This window comes from Emys orbicularis, chromosome 4, assembly GCF_028017835.1.
Source record: "Emys orbicularis isolate rEmyOrb1 chromosome 4, rEmyOrb1.hap1, whole genome shotgun sequence".
NCBI classification, from domain to species: domain Eukaryota; kingdom Metazoa; phylum Chordata; order Testudines; family Emydidae; genus Emys; species Emys orbicularis.
Window position 1 is genome coordinate 59,831,580 of NC_088686.1, and position 19,560 is coordinate 59,851,139.

Here is a 19,560-nt window from a genome sequence, read left to right on the forward strand (position 1 = left end):
GCCCCTGCCCCAAGCGCCGCCCCAGGACCTGCGACCAATAGGAGCTGCAGGGGAGGCACCTGCAGACGGGTCAGCGCGCAGCAGAAATGTCTGGCCTCGCCTCCGTGTAGGAGCCAGAGGGGGATGTGGCATGCTGCTGCTTCCAGGAGCCGCTTGAGATAAGCGCTGCCTAGAGCCTGCACCTCTGAGCCACTCCACCGCGCCCCAACCCCCCTGCTGCCCTCCGAAACCCTTGATCCCAGCCCGAAGCACCCTCCTATACCCCAAACCCCTCATCCCCAGCCCCAACCCAGAGCCCGCAGCCCCCGCTGCAACCTGAACTCCTCATTTCTGGCCCCACCCCAGAGCCTACACCCCCAGCCAGAGCCCTCACCCCCTCCCACACCCCAATCCCAATTTCGTGAGCATTCATGGCCTGCCATACAATTTCTATACCCAGATGTGGCCCTCAGGCCAAAAAGTTTGCCCACCCCTGCTGTAGATGAAGGTTGAAATGCTGTGGCAAGGTAGGCTGGTGACATTTAGACTTCTACTGTTTGCACTGTACCCATTCTCGAGATAAATTGAGATCTGTGTCTGGCACCTTTCACTAGCATTAAATTAAGACTAGCCTCTGCTGTGATGCCTACAAACCCATGACAACTGACAATATGTGGGCAGGAGGTGAGCTGTGACTACTGCTTACTGTGGAAAAAACTTGCTTGTTTCACTGTTAGATGTGAACATAAGCATCTTTGTTCCTTATGTAATCTATTCCTGACAGTATTCTTTCACACAAATGGTGTAATAAAATGAGCAATAATTAGATACTACTATTAAACAGAATATTTAAATGCAGTGCCTTTTACATTACCTGTTACGTAAATGTATATGTAATATGCAAAAATTAAAGATATAAGAAAGCCACCAGTGGCACAGTTAGAAATTAATGCCCTACAGCATAAACCTAATTAAGTAGTCTTAAATCAATCATAAGTATATTATATGCTGATCAATAAAATAATAATAAAAACAACAACACACAAGCTCTGTGAAAGCTGTTGATACAATAGCACAGGGGTCGGCAACGTTCAGCACGCGGCTTGCTAGGGTAAGCATCCTAGCGGGCCAGGCCAGTTTATTTACCTGCTGACGTGGCAGGTTCGGCCGATCGCAGCCCCTACTCGCCGCGGTTCGCCGTCCCGGGCCAATGGGGGCAGCGGGAAGCGGCGCAGGCCAAGGGATGTGCTGGCCGCGTCAGCAGGTAAATAAACTGGCCCGGCCCGCTAGGGTGCTTATCCTGGCGAGCCGCGAGCCGAACGTTGCCGACCCCTACAGTACCATTGTAGTAGGAAGATAATCTGGGGATATCCAGGAAAGTTAATCTGAAATAACTAAGGGTGTGAATCTGAAGTGGATTAGTTAGACCACATTAAATCACTGTGTGAACACTCTCACTCAGAATTAAAGTGGCCTTAATGCGGTTTAGCTTCATTTCTCAGTTGCCAGACTTTAGCCATTGTTTTTGAATTGCATTAATTGGGAATTTTATTTAATTATAATACTGTATCTTCCTTTTGAGATGATCATATATTTATAAGTGATCTCTTGCTATCATAAATCTACTTTCTGGACCTTTTAACAGTTATAAAACTGCTCCAGTGTGAAGTTTGGAATACAATGTCTGTGCAGAAAATCATGTTTTTTTAAGCTAGATGTTTAAAAAAATGCTAGAAACAAAAGTTAGGTCAGGGTTTTTAAGGGACTTTGGTGCTCGTAACAAACTATTATTAAAGCTAATCAATTTTCAAGACACTCATTTGATAAGAATTAAAGATTTTACAATGATATCTGTACAAAGACAAGTATGTTGATGCTCCAAACATCTAACTTTTCACCATACTTACTTGCAGGTCCTACTCAGGTGCTATATTACCCAAGTGGACTACTCACATTTCAGTTATTCCAAAACTAAGTATTTACATAACTACAGCCAATCTTTAAGAACTATTAGTACCAAATGGATAATAAGAAAACTAAACAAGTTCATATAAACTGAAATACTTTTAATAATTAGGGTCATTAACATTTTGTATGTATTATAAGAGATATGAATAGACAAATTTTGAATACATACATTTTAGAACAAAATATTTGAAGAATCCATTCCCCTTTTACTTACACACTAAAATCCAAGTTCAAGGTTCTGTTCTATAAAATCTGACAGCCTCAAAACAAGCATAAGAAATGCAGGCTCTCTTCATGCTGCCATTAATTTTTACAAGAAAGGCACACAACTGTACATGTAGGCCATGGCAAGCTTCTCCATTAAGGTATATTTATTGTAACTTTAAGATTATATTTGTGGTTTGGATTAAGAAAGTACGCCATTTTTTGCAACTATGCTTTCAAAAGAAGAAATTCAGTTCACCTTTAATCTAAGAACATGTTTACCCGGGTTGCAGTTCAACAGTGCAATTGTTCCAATAGACCAAATGATGTCTTAATTCTAGGATGAAAATCTCATTCATTAAACAGGAAAAAAACCAAAAACAAAAATAAATAAAAACTCAAAACAAACCCACATAACCCCTGCTTTGCCCCCCTCCCTCCCTTCAGTGTGGATCTTTGGAATGTTTAGAATTTAAATCTAAAGTGACCAAATACCATACTTCTACCATTTTTAGTTAATGCTTACAGTTCCATTACCCTTCAGGAGGTAGACAGTTCGATGCTCAAGTCACTGCTACTATAATTATCTTGTACAGAATTATTAGTTTTATGTTTTGATACATCATTTAGAAGGGTCACAGACAACAGTTTGGAATCTAGACACTTGGATTATTTTTAAATATTCTCTTTTTGACAAGAGAGCAGCCCAGTCTTATTAGTTCAAAACAGTAACTTGCACATAATAAATTAAGATTGATGAAAGTTACATGCAAGTGTCAGGGAGAGAGCACACTTAAATCTGAAAGCATTATCTTATTTGATCTATGCAAACCTTTCATAATAAAAGCTGAAACCCACCTAAAGATGTTGAGTTTTATTAACAACGTAGAACTAAACCCAGGTGCACAAGCCTATTGAGTGTTGTATGACGTGTCAACCTCTCTTTCCTCATGTGGGACCTAAGTTTTTTTGCTATCTTGAACAGAGAGAAGGGGTAATGGGCAGCAGCCTGAAGCCATACTTTAACATTTGATGTCTTTGGGGGATAGTTGCTCAGGGATCTGCCACATCTTCCCTCTCCCCAACTGCCATTTAACCACCTGCTGGTTTCATTGCTGTAAGAGGAGGGGCAAGGGGCCGGCCCGTGGCAAAAAGTAGGAGGGCCATGGCCCTTGGCCTCCCCTGTTCTAGCACTCCTGTGCTCTTTACTACTCTTCAGGTCACCTTGAAAATTCATGATGAGACTTGGTCACTTCAGATATTGGCATACTAGTAATTTATTATAGAACATAAACCTCTAAGAGCACATTACATGGCTTTTTTGTATTTTACATTGTTTAGTGTCATTCCACTTAATATATTAAACCTTCATCCCTAGTTTATTTTAAAATCAGCCATTTCTTCTATTTCTCAGCTTCCATTCCACTATAACATTCATAGTATCTGTTCGCAAACACAGATGTTCTTGTTGATTCCCCCATATTAAATCAAGTGCCAAACTCCACTGACGACCACATTAATGTTTATAAGAGTCAGATGAAAAAGTGTCATTGACTGTCACTCCCTAAGGAGAGCACAGTTCATGGTTTAAAAGCAACTGAAAATTGTCACAGATCAGAATTCCAGTCGAGGGCATCTGGTCTTATCATTCACTTTCAGATTTAACAAAGAGCACAAGGAGGCTTTAAGTAATGACCATTTTTAATTTATCGCCAAAAGGGTAACTTGTCCAGCAACCGAATTTAGCACTGCTGAATCATTTCTGCATGTTGCACTAATGCTCAACATGAACTCCTTTAATAATAAATAATAACTTATCTTTCACTGACAAAATTCATAATGTTAGAGCCCAACTGCATTTCGATTTTACAGGTATTGATTATTGGAGATTTCTTGGTCCTTTGGATGCACATCTGCAGCTTTTAAGCCTTTTGCAAAGACTCGGGCCATGAAAATTTGTCAGCTGTGCTCAATTACTTCACACTTATGAGTCAGCTTCCTTTACTGTCTTAAGAGTATTTGGGACACCATTGGCCTATTAAATGCTAACAATATTTTTTAAGGTGTTGCAGAAAATGCCTTTTGAATTAATGGTTTCAGAGTAGCAGCCGTGTTAGTCTGTATCCGCAAAAAGAACAGGAGTACTTGTGGCACCTTAGAGACTAACAAATTTGTTAGTCTCTAAGGTGCCACAAGTACTCCTGTTCTTTTTTTGAATTAATGTTCATTTCTAACAGGATAGATCATAAATGTGTATATGTGTGTCTAGATTTGAAAAAAAAAATCACCACTCTGTCCACACAGCAGGCAGTAGTAGTAGTAGCAGCACTTGAGCTTCAATCTATACCCCCTGACAGGCCAGCTAGCCTGTTTAAAGCACCACACTTGAGTTTCAGATTTTTGCGTGGATGGAGTCAGACTCAGAGCTACACGAGTTATAACCTGAGTTAACTTTGCAGTGAAGACAAACCCTCTGTCAGACTGCTCACAACAGGAATAGTGCTCTGGTTTGGGTGTTAGCGTGTGTGCTAGTCAGCTGAGTTTTATACTTACTACTTATTTAACATTTGTCCAAGTCACTTGATGTAGAGCATGACATTCCTAGAGGAAAGAGTCTCATACTTAAGGTACAGGACTTTGGCTTGGTCACCCTGACAAAAATGGGACTTACAATTATCTACTGGTAGAAGATGCAGTGTAGCCAGGATTCAGGCATCCCTACAGAGTCCAAAAACTGAATTCTATTACAGGTTTCTATCCAAGACATTTTGTGCAAAATTGGGCAAATCAAGAAACAGATGCCCTGCTTACAAGTTCTAGAAGCACTTTGCAGGAGTACATACCTGAAGTGTTTCACTTCGCTATTATCAGAAACTTGGTATATAAAAAACTTTTTGTATTTTCTACTAAAATTAGCTTATACTGCTCTTCAAAAGTTATTGTGGCTATTCCATTTGTGATTTCTGATCACCATTTTAGCTGGAGTCAGCTGCAATAGATTTTCCCATTAATTGCTCAAATCTAAAAAGAAGAGTTTCAGATACTAATTGAAATGAACTGGAAGTCTGCAATGTGAAGATTTATCATTTAAAATTAAAACCTATGCAGATCTGACTGGGAAAAGACTAGCATACACTACCGCTACATTTGGAAGAGACTCATTTAGGTAACAGATAGGTTGGTGGATTTCAGGAGAAATAGTAGTAGAAAATAAAATTAATGATGTATGTTCATCTGGATATCGAGAAAAGCATGCTGGTCCCTGAAATTTCAGACAAAAAGCCCATACAAAATCTCCGCCTGTCATTTGTTTTACTATATATTTCTCAAGGTAGGCGACTACATACTTAATTAGCTATTGGAGTTGATCACATTTATAAAACGTTAACTATGCTTTGCAACATATCTGAAACATTCACTTATCACATTTATAATAGACCATTTTAGTTTTGCTTAATAAAAATGTTGAGTATGGTCAACATTAAACTAAGATTCTGATGCTTGTGTATCTTACCATCTGCACACACAACCTGTGCTCCTCAACTGTACTTGATTATAAATAACTAATTTTAGACCTAGATTTACATCCATTCAACACAAACTTAGTATCTATATTATTAGCGTAAATTTACATCACAAGTATTCATAATATACCAAAAGTATAAGAATCATGAAGAGTTAAGAAATGTGAGAAATCAAGATGAAACTTTGAACATGCAATTACTTCTCGTGGGTAAGGCTACGTGTTTGTCACAGAAGTCACGGATTCCGTGATTTTCTGTGACTTCTGCAACAGCCCTGTGCAGCTGGATCCAGGCTCTCTCACAGATCAGACTGCAGTTATTTTGATATTACTTATCTGTGACCAAGATGAAAAGGAGCACTTTTTTGTAATATTACTTTCACCTGTAATTATGTCACAGAAGTAGGTAGGGTTGTGTCCTTTTCCCACCCCTCACACAATGAGTTTGGGTTATGGGCCGTCAATCGCCTACTTCATTCAGCATGTGCTAAGTGCTTTTAAAAAGGGATGCTCAACTTGAAGTTATATTTGCCTGAAAGTGTTGCTCCTATTACTGTTACAACTAAGATTATTAAAACAGAAGTTAGTGGGAAAAAAACCTATTTTTCAATTTGTTTACTTTGTGCAATTGACAGCACTTTGTATAGTCAGTTAACAAGGCAGAAAGACTGAGGAGATCCCACTATAAACAGAGGAGCAAAAAGGTGTTTTGTTTTGTTTTGTTTTTTAAATTCTAAAAAAAATGTTAAATTGATAGTACACCTTTCAGCTTCCTGATTTGAAGGCAAACTTCCTCCTAGGATCATTGTCTGCTACAGACTACGCCTGCAAGTAACACTAGTGCAATATTTTTACGTGCTTTCTTGCTCTTCCTCCCCCCGCCCCCTCCCCCCTTTTTAAAGTTACTTGCTGCCTGCGAGCAGAATTCCCTGCCAGTCCATGTCTTTTATTTTCTAGTTGTTTGAAGCACATAAGTGCCTATAAAAAGACAACTGTACACCCCATGCCATTATTTAATTACAATAACAAAGGACAAATATTCACATTGATATTAATTATCTATGTTTAACATTCCAATTTAGTAACTGCTTCATAATAACAGGAGTACTTGTGGCACCTTAGAAACTAATAGATAGGGCCCTACCAAATTCACGGCCATGAAAAACACGTTACGGACTGTGAAATCTGGTCTCCCTTCTGTGTGCTTTTATCCTATACTATACAGATTTTATGGGGGATCCAGCAATTCTCAAATTGGGAGGCCTGACCCAAAAAGTTGCAGGGAGGACTGCAAGGTTATTTTTGGGGGGGGGGGGGAGAGGTATCACTTCTGCCCTGCTTTCAGAGCTGGGTGGCCAGAGAGCGGCGGCTGGGTGCCCAGCTCTGAAGGCAGCACCGTACCAGCAGCAGTGCAGACGTAAGGGTGGCAATACCATACATACCATGCCACCCTTGCTCCTGCCTTCAGAGCTGGGTTGCTGGAGAGTGATGGCTGCTTACTGAGGGCCCAGCTCTGCAGGCAGCAGCGCAGGAGTAAGGGTGGCATGGGATGGTAATACTATACCATGCCATCCTTACTTCTGCGCTGCTGCTGGCAGGGGTCTGCCTGCAGAGCTGGGCTCCCGCTCTCCAGCTGCCCAGCTCTGAAGGCAGGTCCCCCAACCCCTTTTTGGGTCACGACCCCTACAATTACAGCACCTTTAAATTTCAGATTTAAATAGCTGAAATCATAAAATTTATGATTTTTAAATTCCTATGACCGTGAAATTAACCAAAATGGACCATGAATTTGGTAGGGCCCTAATAATAGAAGTTTATTTACACAGGGAGGTGAAGACTCCCCACTGGTTTTAATTTACAGTTCCCACCTCACTCTTTTACTAGGGGCTAAGATTTATGCACATCCCAACATGGAAGAAGCTGGGAGTTCAGTCCCTTAAACCAACAGATTGCTTGTAATTTACTAGTGGCAAAGGCCACAAAAAGAGGCTCAGTGCTTGCATGCTGCTGCCCATTTGCCTGCAAAACCTTAATATCATGGTTTCTCTATGAGCCATGCTGCCTGGGGCTCCTCCAATTACTAAACCACAGCCATCTCCCCAGGAGTGAGCACCAAAGATTAGACAGGAAATCTATACAAGTTTCTGCAGATATTTCCACTGTTCTGCCTTATGGACCAGAGGGTGGAGGGCAGGGATATGGCACAGCCAACAGTCATTCCTGGATCTATTTCCCCACAGAACACTATCAGAGGGACCTACAGGAAGGATGAGCCTTGTTACAGAGGTAGCCTACGGGACCTTACCCCCGGAGCCCACCCAACCTCACCGGCCACCGCCAACTCAGTGAGTGAGCCGGGGAGACCTCGCTCACCCGCAAGGGGGAAGGGACCCATACCGCCCCCCCCCCCCCCGAGCCCTGAACCAGCCCAACCACACCGGCCACCGCCGATAACGAGAGTGAGCCGATGGGACCTCGCCCACCCGCAAGGGGAAAGGGGCCTATATACCCCCCCCCCCCGATGGGCCTTATCCCTTGAGCCCTGAACTCACCCAACCTCACCGGCCACCGCCAATGCCAAGAGTGAGCCGGGGAGACCTCGCCCACCCGCAAGGGGGAAGGGACCTATTAACCCCCTCCGCTGGGCCTTTTTCCCTGAACCCCGAACCTACCCAACCTAACTGAATCCCACCACGTGAGGGTCGCCCCATCACCATTACCCAGCCCACCTACTTGTACCCATGACTATTTGTACCCCCTATGTGGATGATTGACCCTCACCACTTACCAACTGTGCTTTGATCTCGCCCACCACTTACCCCCCCATTGGAGACATCACAGTCTGTATGTATTATGTGTGCTGCCAACCCCGACATAACAACATCCCCCCCCCCATACTCTGTATGTTCCCCCAATGATCGACAACTGACTCTTCAAATCTTTTGTACCGTTTATTTTTAAATATTCTCTAATCAAATTTATTCCTTCCCTTTGATGCCTCTACTGACATAGATTTTGGCTTCTTCAACTTGAGAAAGATACCTCCTTCTAGGCCAGTAGAGCTAGCAATGCAGAAACACAATCCACATTTCAACGATGCATTTTGCCACTGCAATTATGTGATGAACACATGCAAAATTTTATCTTTATCTGAGATTACATAAAAATCTGTCTAAAAGTAAACATTGTGAAAGAAGGAGAAATTGAACATACCCAGAGTGATATCTGCATGGGCCTCCGCCATTGTAGCTATTGTAGTTTCCTCCTGTGGCATTATTACTATTTTCCTTTCTTGGCCCAAAGAGCAGTGTAAACTTTTATTCATCTGTGGATCTGATGGTCAGTATAACATAGAATTCAAAAATTCCAGATTTGTTATGAGAGCTCAGGCTCTGTCTTGATGGCACACCGGGGATGTTTTGCAACAGAGTTTACTTAGTATGTCTAAAAAGCCCTCTTAATGCTTTTTAAGATGCAGGCTAACATAGCTGACCATATAGTATGGTTTCAGACAACACATGCTTTGTCTACACACAAAAGTTGTACGACTTGGGTTAAAGTGGTACTACCCGACTGGTGATGTATTAATAATACTCAGACAGGCTATGCAGGAAGGAGAATAAGCTCTTCTGATATAAAGCATCTTTATACCAGCACAATTATGCCCACACTGCGTGTACAAATATAACTATATTAGTTAAAAAGTCATATTCCTAACTGACAGTAATATTGATACAGTAACTGTACAGACCAAGACAACTTCAAATACATTAGCTTGAGTCTTAAGGAGCATTTAGGGTCTGTTATACAGTAATAAAACCCCACAGCACTGAGACCTGGTCTTATCTGCGGGGCTAAAAATAGCAGTATAGAAGATGTTCAGGCCCGGGCCTAAATATCTACACCAGGGGTCGGCAACGTTCAGCACGCGGCTCGCCAGGGTAAGCACCCTAGCGGGCCGGGCCAGTTTATTTACCTGCTGACGCGGCAGGTTCGGCCGATCGCGACCCCCACTCGCCGCGGTTCGCCGTCCCGGGCCAATGGGGGCAGCGGGAAGCGGCGCGGGCCGAGGGATGTGCTGGCCGCGGCTTCCCGCCGCCCCCATTGGCCCGGGACGGCGAACCGCGGCGAGTGGGGGCCGCGATCGGCCGAACCTGCCGCGTCAGCAGGTAAATAATCTGGCCCGGCCCGCTAGGGTGCTTACCCTGGCGAGCCGCGTGCCGAACATTGCCAACCCCTGATCTACACTGATATTTTTAGTCCCGCCGTCCGAGTTCCATAAGCCCGAGTCAGTTGACCAGGGCCAGCTGCAGGTCTTCTACTGCACTGAAGACATATCCTAAAAGAGCTTTTTAGTCACATTAAGCCAACTCAATTGAAATATACCAAACCAACATTTTTTGCATGTCAGTGATTTTAACTGCAACATATTTCTACATCTTTCAGTTTGACCCCAATTAAACACATTCCAGCTCTAAGTATGTATCACTAATTAAGCAAGATCCTACTTAGTGTCAATGCATTGCCATTTAACCATTTAAGTGTCTGTTCACTTTTTATAAGTTAGGTTAGGTTTAGCTGGAGGTTGGGGTGGTGGATGCTGCCTGCAATAAGAAAGTATACTGATAAAAGCCCTGCCTTGTCAGGCAAAGTGTGTATTTGTCAATTGTGTTAGCTTAATACAATTGAAAAGCTCTGTTAAATAGAAGCCAACACGTTTGAAGCAGCATTAGCTGGCCATGTTGTAGCCTCGATTCCCTCACCATGATCCTGGCCCACCTTGGCACTGAGCCATCCCCCCAGTGCAACTTAAGGAGTCTAATGGCCCCTCTGAATACATCTGGCTTCCCACAGCCACAAGGGACATTCCAGCAGCCAGGAAGTTAACTGTACTTTATGTCCCCTTCCCTTGACATGCCACCAACAGGGACCAGCACGCAGCCAGTAAACCATGGGTTCTCAAACCGGGGGTCGGGACCCCAGAGGGGGTCGTGAGGTTATTACATGGGGGGGGGGGCGGGTCCACAAGCTGTCAGCCTCCACTCCAAATCCTGCTTTGCCTCCAGCATTTATAATAGTGTTAAATATATAAAAAAAGTGTTTTTAAATTTATAAGGGGGGGGTTACACTCAGAGGCTTGCTATGTGAAAGGGGTCACTAGTACAAAAGTTTGAGAACCACTGCAATAAACCATCTTTATACCACCCAAGTGTTCTCTTTTTTGCAAATCCTCAAGGATGAGGTTAAGAACATAACATAAGAACGGCCATACTGGGTCAGATCAAAAAGGTCCATCTAGCCCAGTATCCTGTGTACCGACATTGGCCAATGCCAGGTGCCCCAGAGGGAGTGAACCTAACAGGTAATGATCAAGTAATCTCTCCTGCCATCCATCTCCACCCTCTGACAAACAGAGGCTAGGGACACCATTCCTTACCCATCCTGGCTAATAGCCATTAACGGACTTAACTTCCATGAATTTATCCAGTTCTCTTTTAAATGCTGTTATAGTTCTAGCCTTCACAACCTCCTCAGGCAAGGAGTTCCACAAGTTGACTGTGCGCTGTGTGAAGAAGAACTTCCTTTTATTTGTTTTAAACCTGCTGCCCATTAATTTCATTTGGTGGCCCCTAGTTCTTGTATTATGGGAACAAGTAAATAACTTTTCCTTATTTACTTTCTCCACATCACTCATGATTTTATATACGTCTATCATATCCCCCCTTAATCTCCTCTTTTCCAAGCTGAAAAGTCCTAGCCTCTTTAATCTCTCCTCATATGGGACCCATTCCAAACCCCTAGCAGCAGTAGTGTAGTGGTTCTCAGCCAGGGGTATGCAGAGGTCTTCCAGGCAGTACATCAACTCATCTAACTAGTTTTACAACAGGCTACATAAAAAGCACTGGCAAAGTCAGTACAGACTAAAATTTCATAGACAATGATATGTTTATACTGCTCTGTATACTGAAATGTGTGTACAATATTTATATTCCAATTGATTTATTTTATAATTATATGGTAAAAATGAGAAAGTAAGCTATTTTTCAGTAATAACGTGCTGTGACACTTTTGTATTTTTCTGTCTGATTTTGTAAGTTTTTAAGTGAGGTGAAACATGAGGGTACACAATACAAATCAGACTCTTGAAAGGGGTCTGGAAAGGTTGCGAGCCATTGGCGTAGTGGAGAACCAGAGCCACAGAGTTAATAAATTAACCACATTAATGAACTTAGAAAGTAGCCTATACCACAGTTTTTTGCTACAATTCGGAAAAGACAATTTTCAGTGTGAAACATTACATTTCTGGCACAGAAAGTCTAAAAACAAGCTTTCTCCAGCCAGCACTCAAAGCTTTTTAGGCTTCCATGTTCACCCAACTTCACATAAAAAGCTTTGTGCGCCACCAAAGAAAGCTGGCACATAGGCTGAATCTCTCTCTGCCTGGTGCACAGTTTTAAATGGAGGAGATCTGATTACTTTCCTAGCTCCACAGACAGCTCCTCTGTCCCCACATATACATGTAACATTAAGTATAAATGGTCACAGAAAGCTTTGTTAACTTTGAGTTAAGGTTATTTGAGATTATTTCCTCACAACACAAACACTAAAAATCAAGAATATCATAAGTTAAGGGAACAGTCCCATCCAACCCAACAATCTCCAAGCATTACCTTGCTACCGCAATGACACTAAATTCTTTTTGGCAATACCATCACCCTCAGCACACACATCAAGAAAGTGAAAAAGGAAAAAAAAAATTCCACCACAGTGCATCACTTATGATATTATGAATGTACATAGAAGACATTTATGCATAAATTTGTTCAGTAGTCTGTGATTTTACTAAGGTAATAAATTGAATATGTAATCCACTTTGCCTTCTTCCCCTACCTAGTGCAATATTGTATTTTAACATTATAATTGGTATTACTTTAAATGGTGTGTTCCAAGGCTGTGCACTGTAATGTTATTTTCAAATTGTTTGATGTGCATACACTGACTGCAGTAGTATTCCTGAATTAAAATTCAGCATTTTAAAAAGAGCATTCAGTACAATGGAGTACTGTAGACCGATATTGTATTAGATATCACTGCAGCTGTAATTCCTTGCTTTTTAGTGTTTGCATTGCAAGGAAAGATATTTGAGTGACCGGGTGAGTCCACAATAGGGGAAGATGGGGAAGGTGTCTTTTTACCACATGGTAACCAACAAGGGGTAAAATTCTAGAAGACTAGGAATATGTGGTTTTCATGTGTTTTAGGAAGCGTCTTTTTTCCTAGCAAAGACAAGGCCTAAATCAACAAAGTTTGTTTGAAGCAACAGAGGGTCCTGTGGCACCTTTAAGATGCTCCCAATACTTCTGTTAGTCTTAAAGGTGCCACAGGACCCTCTGTTGCTTTTTACAGATTCAGACTAACACGGCTACCCCTCTGATACTTGAAAGTTTGTTTGGAAATTCATGCTGTTGTAGGTACCTTCCCAACACACAGAAAGACAGTCACTGCTTCAAGTAGCTACAGATCTTTTCAAACATGTATTAAAAAATGAGACACTCTTAAGCCCACTCAATATATCTATGAGTACATATTTCCAGATTAAAAACCCTTAGGCATTTTAGATAGCAAGTAACTGGTCACCTAATAAAACCAAGAGAAAATATTAGTTATTACTTCATATTGTTGATTGTCTCCAGTATTCTAACTGAAAGAAACCTATGGTTTGTTTTACAATATATCTAATTGGTTTATTAAAGAGAGGATAGTGGCCTTTAACATGGAATTTTAAGAGATTTTTCTCCCTCAGTCTTAGGAAATTGTAGTTAATGGCTTCTAGTTTAGAAGCTTGAGATATTGAAATTACAGTGATGAGAGAACGTTCAATCTGCAAGACTGCATATTTTGATATGATAATTTATGGGTTCAATGAACATTAATTAAAAATTATTAGTGTGAATACTTGCATTAAGGCAGGAATTAAGGTTTAATTTTAAACATGAAGCAGAAAGAATGTCACCTTTCTCCTTGGCCCTCAATGTTTACAAGAAAGCAATATTAAAACTAAGATTGATTCAGTCTGCTTAAAAGAATACTTATAAGCAATTTTGTAAGCTGCCAGTTTCACTTTGTGGCTGCTTACACTATGCCAAGGCAGATGCACTTTTATGCAGGAAAAACAAGATCATTCTCTGTTTGATCCTTCTTCAGCGGAGCCCAATCTAAATCCGACAGTGTTTGTGAGCACCCCCTCATAACAAGTCAGTGTGTGCAGAAAGATGGGAATAAAAGTTTAAAAGGAAGCTGTTTCAGCTTCAAGTTTTCAAAGGGCTGGTGTCAAACAGGGGGGTAGGTAGTACTCTACAAGTTCCATCCCTATGACTAAACAAAATGAAAAGTTACTCTCAGTAGATTGTGACTGTACATGTTATGAGCATTAGCGGGCTCCTTTATCTTAGCTCCTCCATGGTGGGGATTGAGTATATCTGTGGCTTCTTGGGGTCTTTCTTGATTAGGAAAAAATAAGTGGTACTATTCTCCAATATGCAACCCACACATGGCACCAAAATAAGATCAACTCACAGTAAACTGCACAGATCTGTGATCCTCTCTCTCCCCTTTCTTATATAATGAAATAATTAATACCAACATTTAAAATCACCAGTAGGCATCGGAGTTAATACCTCACTGAGATGAATGGGAGACTCCATCTCTCAAAGCTATTGTTCTGGGCTCTCTGAAGACTCTTATGGGCCTTGTCTCCAACATGTTGTATTCAAGTCTTGGATTACTATCAGCTCATATGTGAAAATACAAACTGCTTTGTCTACACAAAGATTTACATACATTTAAATTAACCCATTTAAAATAACAGATCTCTGCTTGTTAACCTCAAAAATATTAAATGAGCTTTAAATTTCACCCGCTTTGGATTTAACTATCTTGAATAATTTTGTGTCATCTGCAAACTTTGCCACTTCACTGTTCACTCATTAATGATCTGAAAAAGGAAGTATGTTGAACAGCACAGGTCCCAGTACAGAATCTTGAGGGACCCTACTATCTACCTCTCTCCATTGTGGAAATGGACCACTTATTCCTACCCTTTGTTTCCTATATTTTAAACCAGTTACTGATCCACAAGAGGCCCTTCCCTGTTATCCCAGGTTTCCTTAAGAAACTTAGTTTCCTTAAGAGGCTTTGGTGAGTAGCCTTGTTAAAGGCTTTTTGAAAATCCAAATACACTATATCGGGGTCGGCAACGTTTGGCACGCGGCTCGCCAGGGTAAGCACCCTGGCGAGCCGGGCCAGTTTATTTACCTGCTGATGCGGCAGGTTTGGCTGGCCGCGGTTCGCCGTCCCGGGCCAATGGGGGCGGTGGGAAGCTGTGGCCAGCACATCCCTCGCCGCTTCTCGATGCCCCCATTGGCGTGGGACGGCAAACCGCGGCGAGTGGGGGCCGCGATCGGCCGAACCTGCCACGTCAGCAGGTAAATAAACTGGCCCGGCCCGCCAGGGTGCTTACCCTGGCGAGCCGCGTGCCAAATGTTGCTGACCCCTGCACTATATCAATTGAATCACCCTTATTCATGTTTGCTGACACGCTCAAAAATTTTTAAAGATTGGTGAGGCACGGCCTCCCTTTACAAAAGCCATGTTGAAACTTCCCCAACATACCATATTCATCTGTGAGTTCAATAATTGTGCTTTACTATAGATTCTACCAATTTGCCCAATACAGAAGTTAGGTTCACCAGCTACAGTTGCCAGGATTGCCTCTGAAGCCCTTAAAAAGGTAAATCAGCATTACATTAGCTACCATCCAGCCATCTACTACTGAGGCTTCTTTCAGAGATGCGGAACTACTAACTGGTATGTAAAGTAATTTCATATTTGAGTTCCTTCAGAACTCTTGGGAGAATACCCTCTAGTCCTGGTGACTTATTACTTTTTATCATTTTTTTCTGAAACCTCTTCTATTGACACATCAATGTGGGAGAGTACTTCGGATTTGTTGCCCAAGAATAGCTCTGATGTGGGTATCTACACCACATCCTCTGCAGTGCAGAGAAGCTAAACATTGGTCTTCAATGACCTTATTTTCCCTTGAGTGCTCATTTAACACCTTGGTCATGTAATGGCTTCACTGTCTGTTTGGCATGCTTCCTGTTTCTGATGTACTTAAAATTTTTTTTACCATTACTTTTTGCTTCTTTAGCAAGTTGCTGCTCAAATTCTTTCTGGCTGACCTTAGTATACTTTTACACTTTACCTGCCACAGTGTGGCTATGTCTACACTACACAGCTTTTAGCGACAGGGCTGTGTCGCTACAGCCGTGTCGCTAAAAGGTGCTCAGTGTAGCCGCTGTTTGTCAGCTCTCCTGCCACCAAAAAACTTCCACCCCCAACAAGCAGCGTTAGCGTTGTCGGCAGGAGAGCGCTCCTGCTGACAAAGAGCTGTTCACACTGGTGTTTGTCGTCGGCAAAACCTGTGTCTTTTGGGGGTGTGGTTATTTTTTTTTTTTTTTTTAAACATCTCTGAAAGACAAAAAAGTTTTGTTGTTCAGTTGCTAGTGTAGACATAGCCTTTGTTTTCCTTCCTATTATTCCTAGTAGAATTGGACTTCCAAATTTTAAAAGATGCTTTTTTGCTTCTAACATCCTGTTACTCTGCTGTTTAGCCACAGTGGCCTTCTTTTGGTCCACTTGTCTTTACTGACATACATTTAGAGTGAACCTCAATTATGGTGTTTTTGCACACATTTAACCCTTATGACAGCTCCTTTTAATTTCCATCTAATAAGCATCCTCATTTTTGTGTAATGCCCCTTTTTGATGTTAAATGTTAACACAGTGTGTTTTTTTGGTATTATCCCTCTTACAAGGATGTTAAATTTAATTATATTATTGTTATTACCACCAAGCAGTTCAGCTATAGTTACTTCCTGGACCAGATCCTATGCTTCACTTAGGACTAAACCAAGAACTGCCTCTCCTTTTATGGGTTCCAGGAGTAGCTGCTCCAAGAACCAGTCATTTATGGGGTCTAGAAGTTCTCTCTGCATCATGCCCTGAGGTGACATTTAGTTATTATTGCCCTGTCTACATTTGTACCCTCACCTCCCTGACCATTTCACAGTCACTGTCATCCTGATCAGGGGGTCGGTAGTACATTCCTATTGCTATACTCTTTAACATAGAATTTCTATCCAATTTGTTTCATTTACCTTATTTGACTCTATGCTTTCTTTTAAAAATAATGCCACTCCCCTACAAGGACTGCTTACTCTGTTATTCCTATATATTTTATATCCTGTTATTACTGTGTCCCATTGATTAGCCTCAGTCCACCACATTTCTGTGATGCCTATTATATCAATATCCTTGTCTAATGGCAGGCATTCTAGTTCACTCATCTCTTCTACATAGACTCTGCAGTCTCTCTGACCAAGTCTGGAAGTTAGGGCTTAGATCCGAATAGATCTTTATATTTTAAGCTAAAATTTTAGAATGCTTAGCCTATAAAATGCTAAGCCCCTACAAACATGATTTTAAACTAAGACAAGGTCTTGGTGGCTGCAAGGTACCATTCAGTGCATTACTAGCAAAATGGTAGACAGAGACTTTTAACACATTATTTTTAAACTAATTAAATGCCATGTTGATAGCCTGTCTCTGTTACAACAGGGTTTGTGCTGGTCTGATTTCGGCTGTAACACAGACAAGACAACTGGGTAAAAAAAATACACATAGATACACCATGTCTGGCCCTCCTGCAAGCATGATTATTATAACTACAATTCTCAAATACAAGTTTAAGAATTCAAACTAATGCTCATTTTACTAATTCAATAAAATTCTTTGTACAACAGACCTATCCATAACATTTAAGACTATATATCAATGTTTTTTAGACCTAGGATAGAACTATCTTGAATGGAATACTTTTGATACTGGCTTTTATTTATTCCTTCTAACAAAGACGACTAACAAATTACAAATTCCCTTTGAAATCACGTTTAATTTTCTACGGAACACCCAGCATAGCTATCATTTTCTCTGTTTAAGACAGGAAGTTTAGGAGGAATGGAAAAAGGGAAGGGGTGGGGAAAAGGGAAATTCATCTATAACCAAGAATGTAACTATTTTTAAATGCATATAGATTTAAGCCAGTCCTAAAAAGAGTAGCATAAATTACAGTGAAAAAAAGTTATTTTTGGAAAATATTTTTTTTCAGAAGTCCTAAAAATGTTAATAGATATTACCAAGTGAATCATTTCTTTGTATTTTATCTAAGCTTGTTCGGACAGCAGTAATTAAACCTAAATATACTGAATGACTCCAGCACAACAGTCATGTATTTTCCTCAGAAACCCAAAACTCCCTTTAGCAAAGCAATGCACGGTTCCGCCACAAACAGTCTGTAGATATCTAAAGAGTTTCCTTCTTTTTCCCAGGAATAAAACATCAATTCCACCCACTGAACAAAGTAAATACCAGCAAACCTCAGGATATGCTTTTCAGCGGTCCTGGTATCTCTCGTGTCTCTTTTTAAATTGGAGCGTGTATCATCATCCTGTTAGGAAACGCAGATCTGCCCGATCTTGCTTAATTGGGAGTGAAACTATTTGAAGACATTCTCCCAGGTAAAATGAAGGGGCTGATCATGTACTTAATGGCACGGGTAACGTCTCCTTCCAAGGAGCAGCCAATGCGCATGAAAGGCACAGCACGGGCGAGGACAGGAAGGTGGCCAGGTCGCCCACCGGGCGGGTAGGAGACGAGAGGCGCAGGGCTGCTGCCAGGGGGCAGCCCACGCCCTGGGAAAGGCCGAGCTGCGAGAAGTGTCACAAGAGAGGAGCGCACTCCTTCCCCCGCCAGCAGCAACACCTGTCCCGGAAGAGATACGGCTGGAGAGACAGTCCCTGTCAGCCCCTCCCTCCATGGATCTCACCTGGCACCAGCCGGGGCCTAACACATGACGGAAAACCCCAACGTAAAGGCGCCCCCGCCCCAGGCCGATCCATGCCAGGGACCCCGACTGAGCTGCGGGCCGGGACTCCGCGCTGCCCGGCAGAGGGAGCGGTCCCGGGCTCAGCCGCAAGGCAGGAAGGGCCGTGACCAGGAGCGGTCCCGAGAACCCGGCTGCCCACTCACCAGCTCATGGTCCCGCGCTGCCCGGGCCACACCGAGCCGAGGAGGCGGCGCTGATCCGGGACAGTCCTAGCGCCGGGGCCCACTCCGCAGAGCCTGCGCCATTCAAACTGCGGCGCGCTGCATGCCGGGCCGGAGAGAGCCGGGGCGGGCCACCGCGGCCTGCCCCCTCCCACCCGGCGGCCTTCGCACCGCGCAACGAAACCGCCTCCCCTGGCGGCGACCGAGAGAACTGCACGCGCACGTCACCCGGGAGCTTCAGCTTCCCTCTTCCCTGCGCACCAGCGCTCTCGTGTAAACCCGCATCACCGCCCGGGGCAGCCCGCAGGAAAAGCAGCATCCCTCCCTCGTCCTGCCTGGCTCCAGCCCCCTATTGGTCTCACCCGCCCCCCGATTTCACTTCCCCATTGTCACCAGTCTCTAACTAACCCGTCCCACCACCCCTCCACAGCTTTCCCTCAGTCCAGGGCCCGCTCCAGGCACCAGCCCACCAAGCATGTGCTGGGCGCGGCGGGCCCCGGCCCGGCTCTCCGCCCTCCCCCCGGCACTCCGGCCGGTCGGGGATTGCGGGCCCGCAGCCGGGCTCGGCGCCCTCCCCTGCCGCGCTGACGGCGGGTGGCTTTTTTGCCTAGGGCGGCAAAAAAGCCAGAGCCGGCCCTGCCTCAGTCTCCCTGCTTCCCCAGCCCTGCAAGGTTCACCAGCTTCCCCCTTCAGTGTCCCCACCCCAGCTCTCCCCT

The 19,560-nt window shown here is 43.0% G+C and overlaps 1 protein-coding gene across 1 annotated transcript in view; it reads right to left on the reverse strand.

Annotated features, from left to right (window-relative positions):
• KATNBL1 (katanin regulatory subunit B1 like 1) overlaps positions 1-18,939 on the reverse strand; it is a 41,516-nt gene extending 22,577 nt beyond the window's left edge. Inside the window, exon 1 of the mRNA XM_065403783.1 lies at positions 18,827-18,939. The gene's annotated coding sequence lies outside the window, so the exon portion shown is untranslated. The remainder of the gene's footprint in view (positions 1-18,826) is intronic.
• Positions 18,940-19,560: the final 621 nt, after the last annotated feature.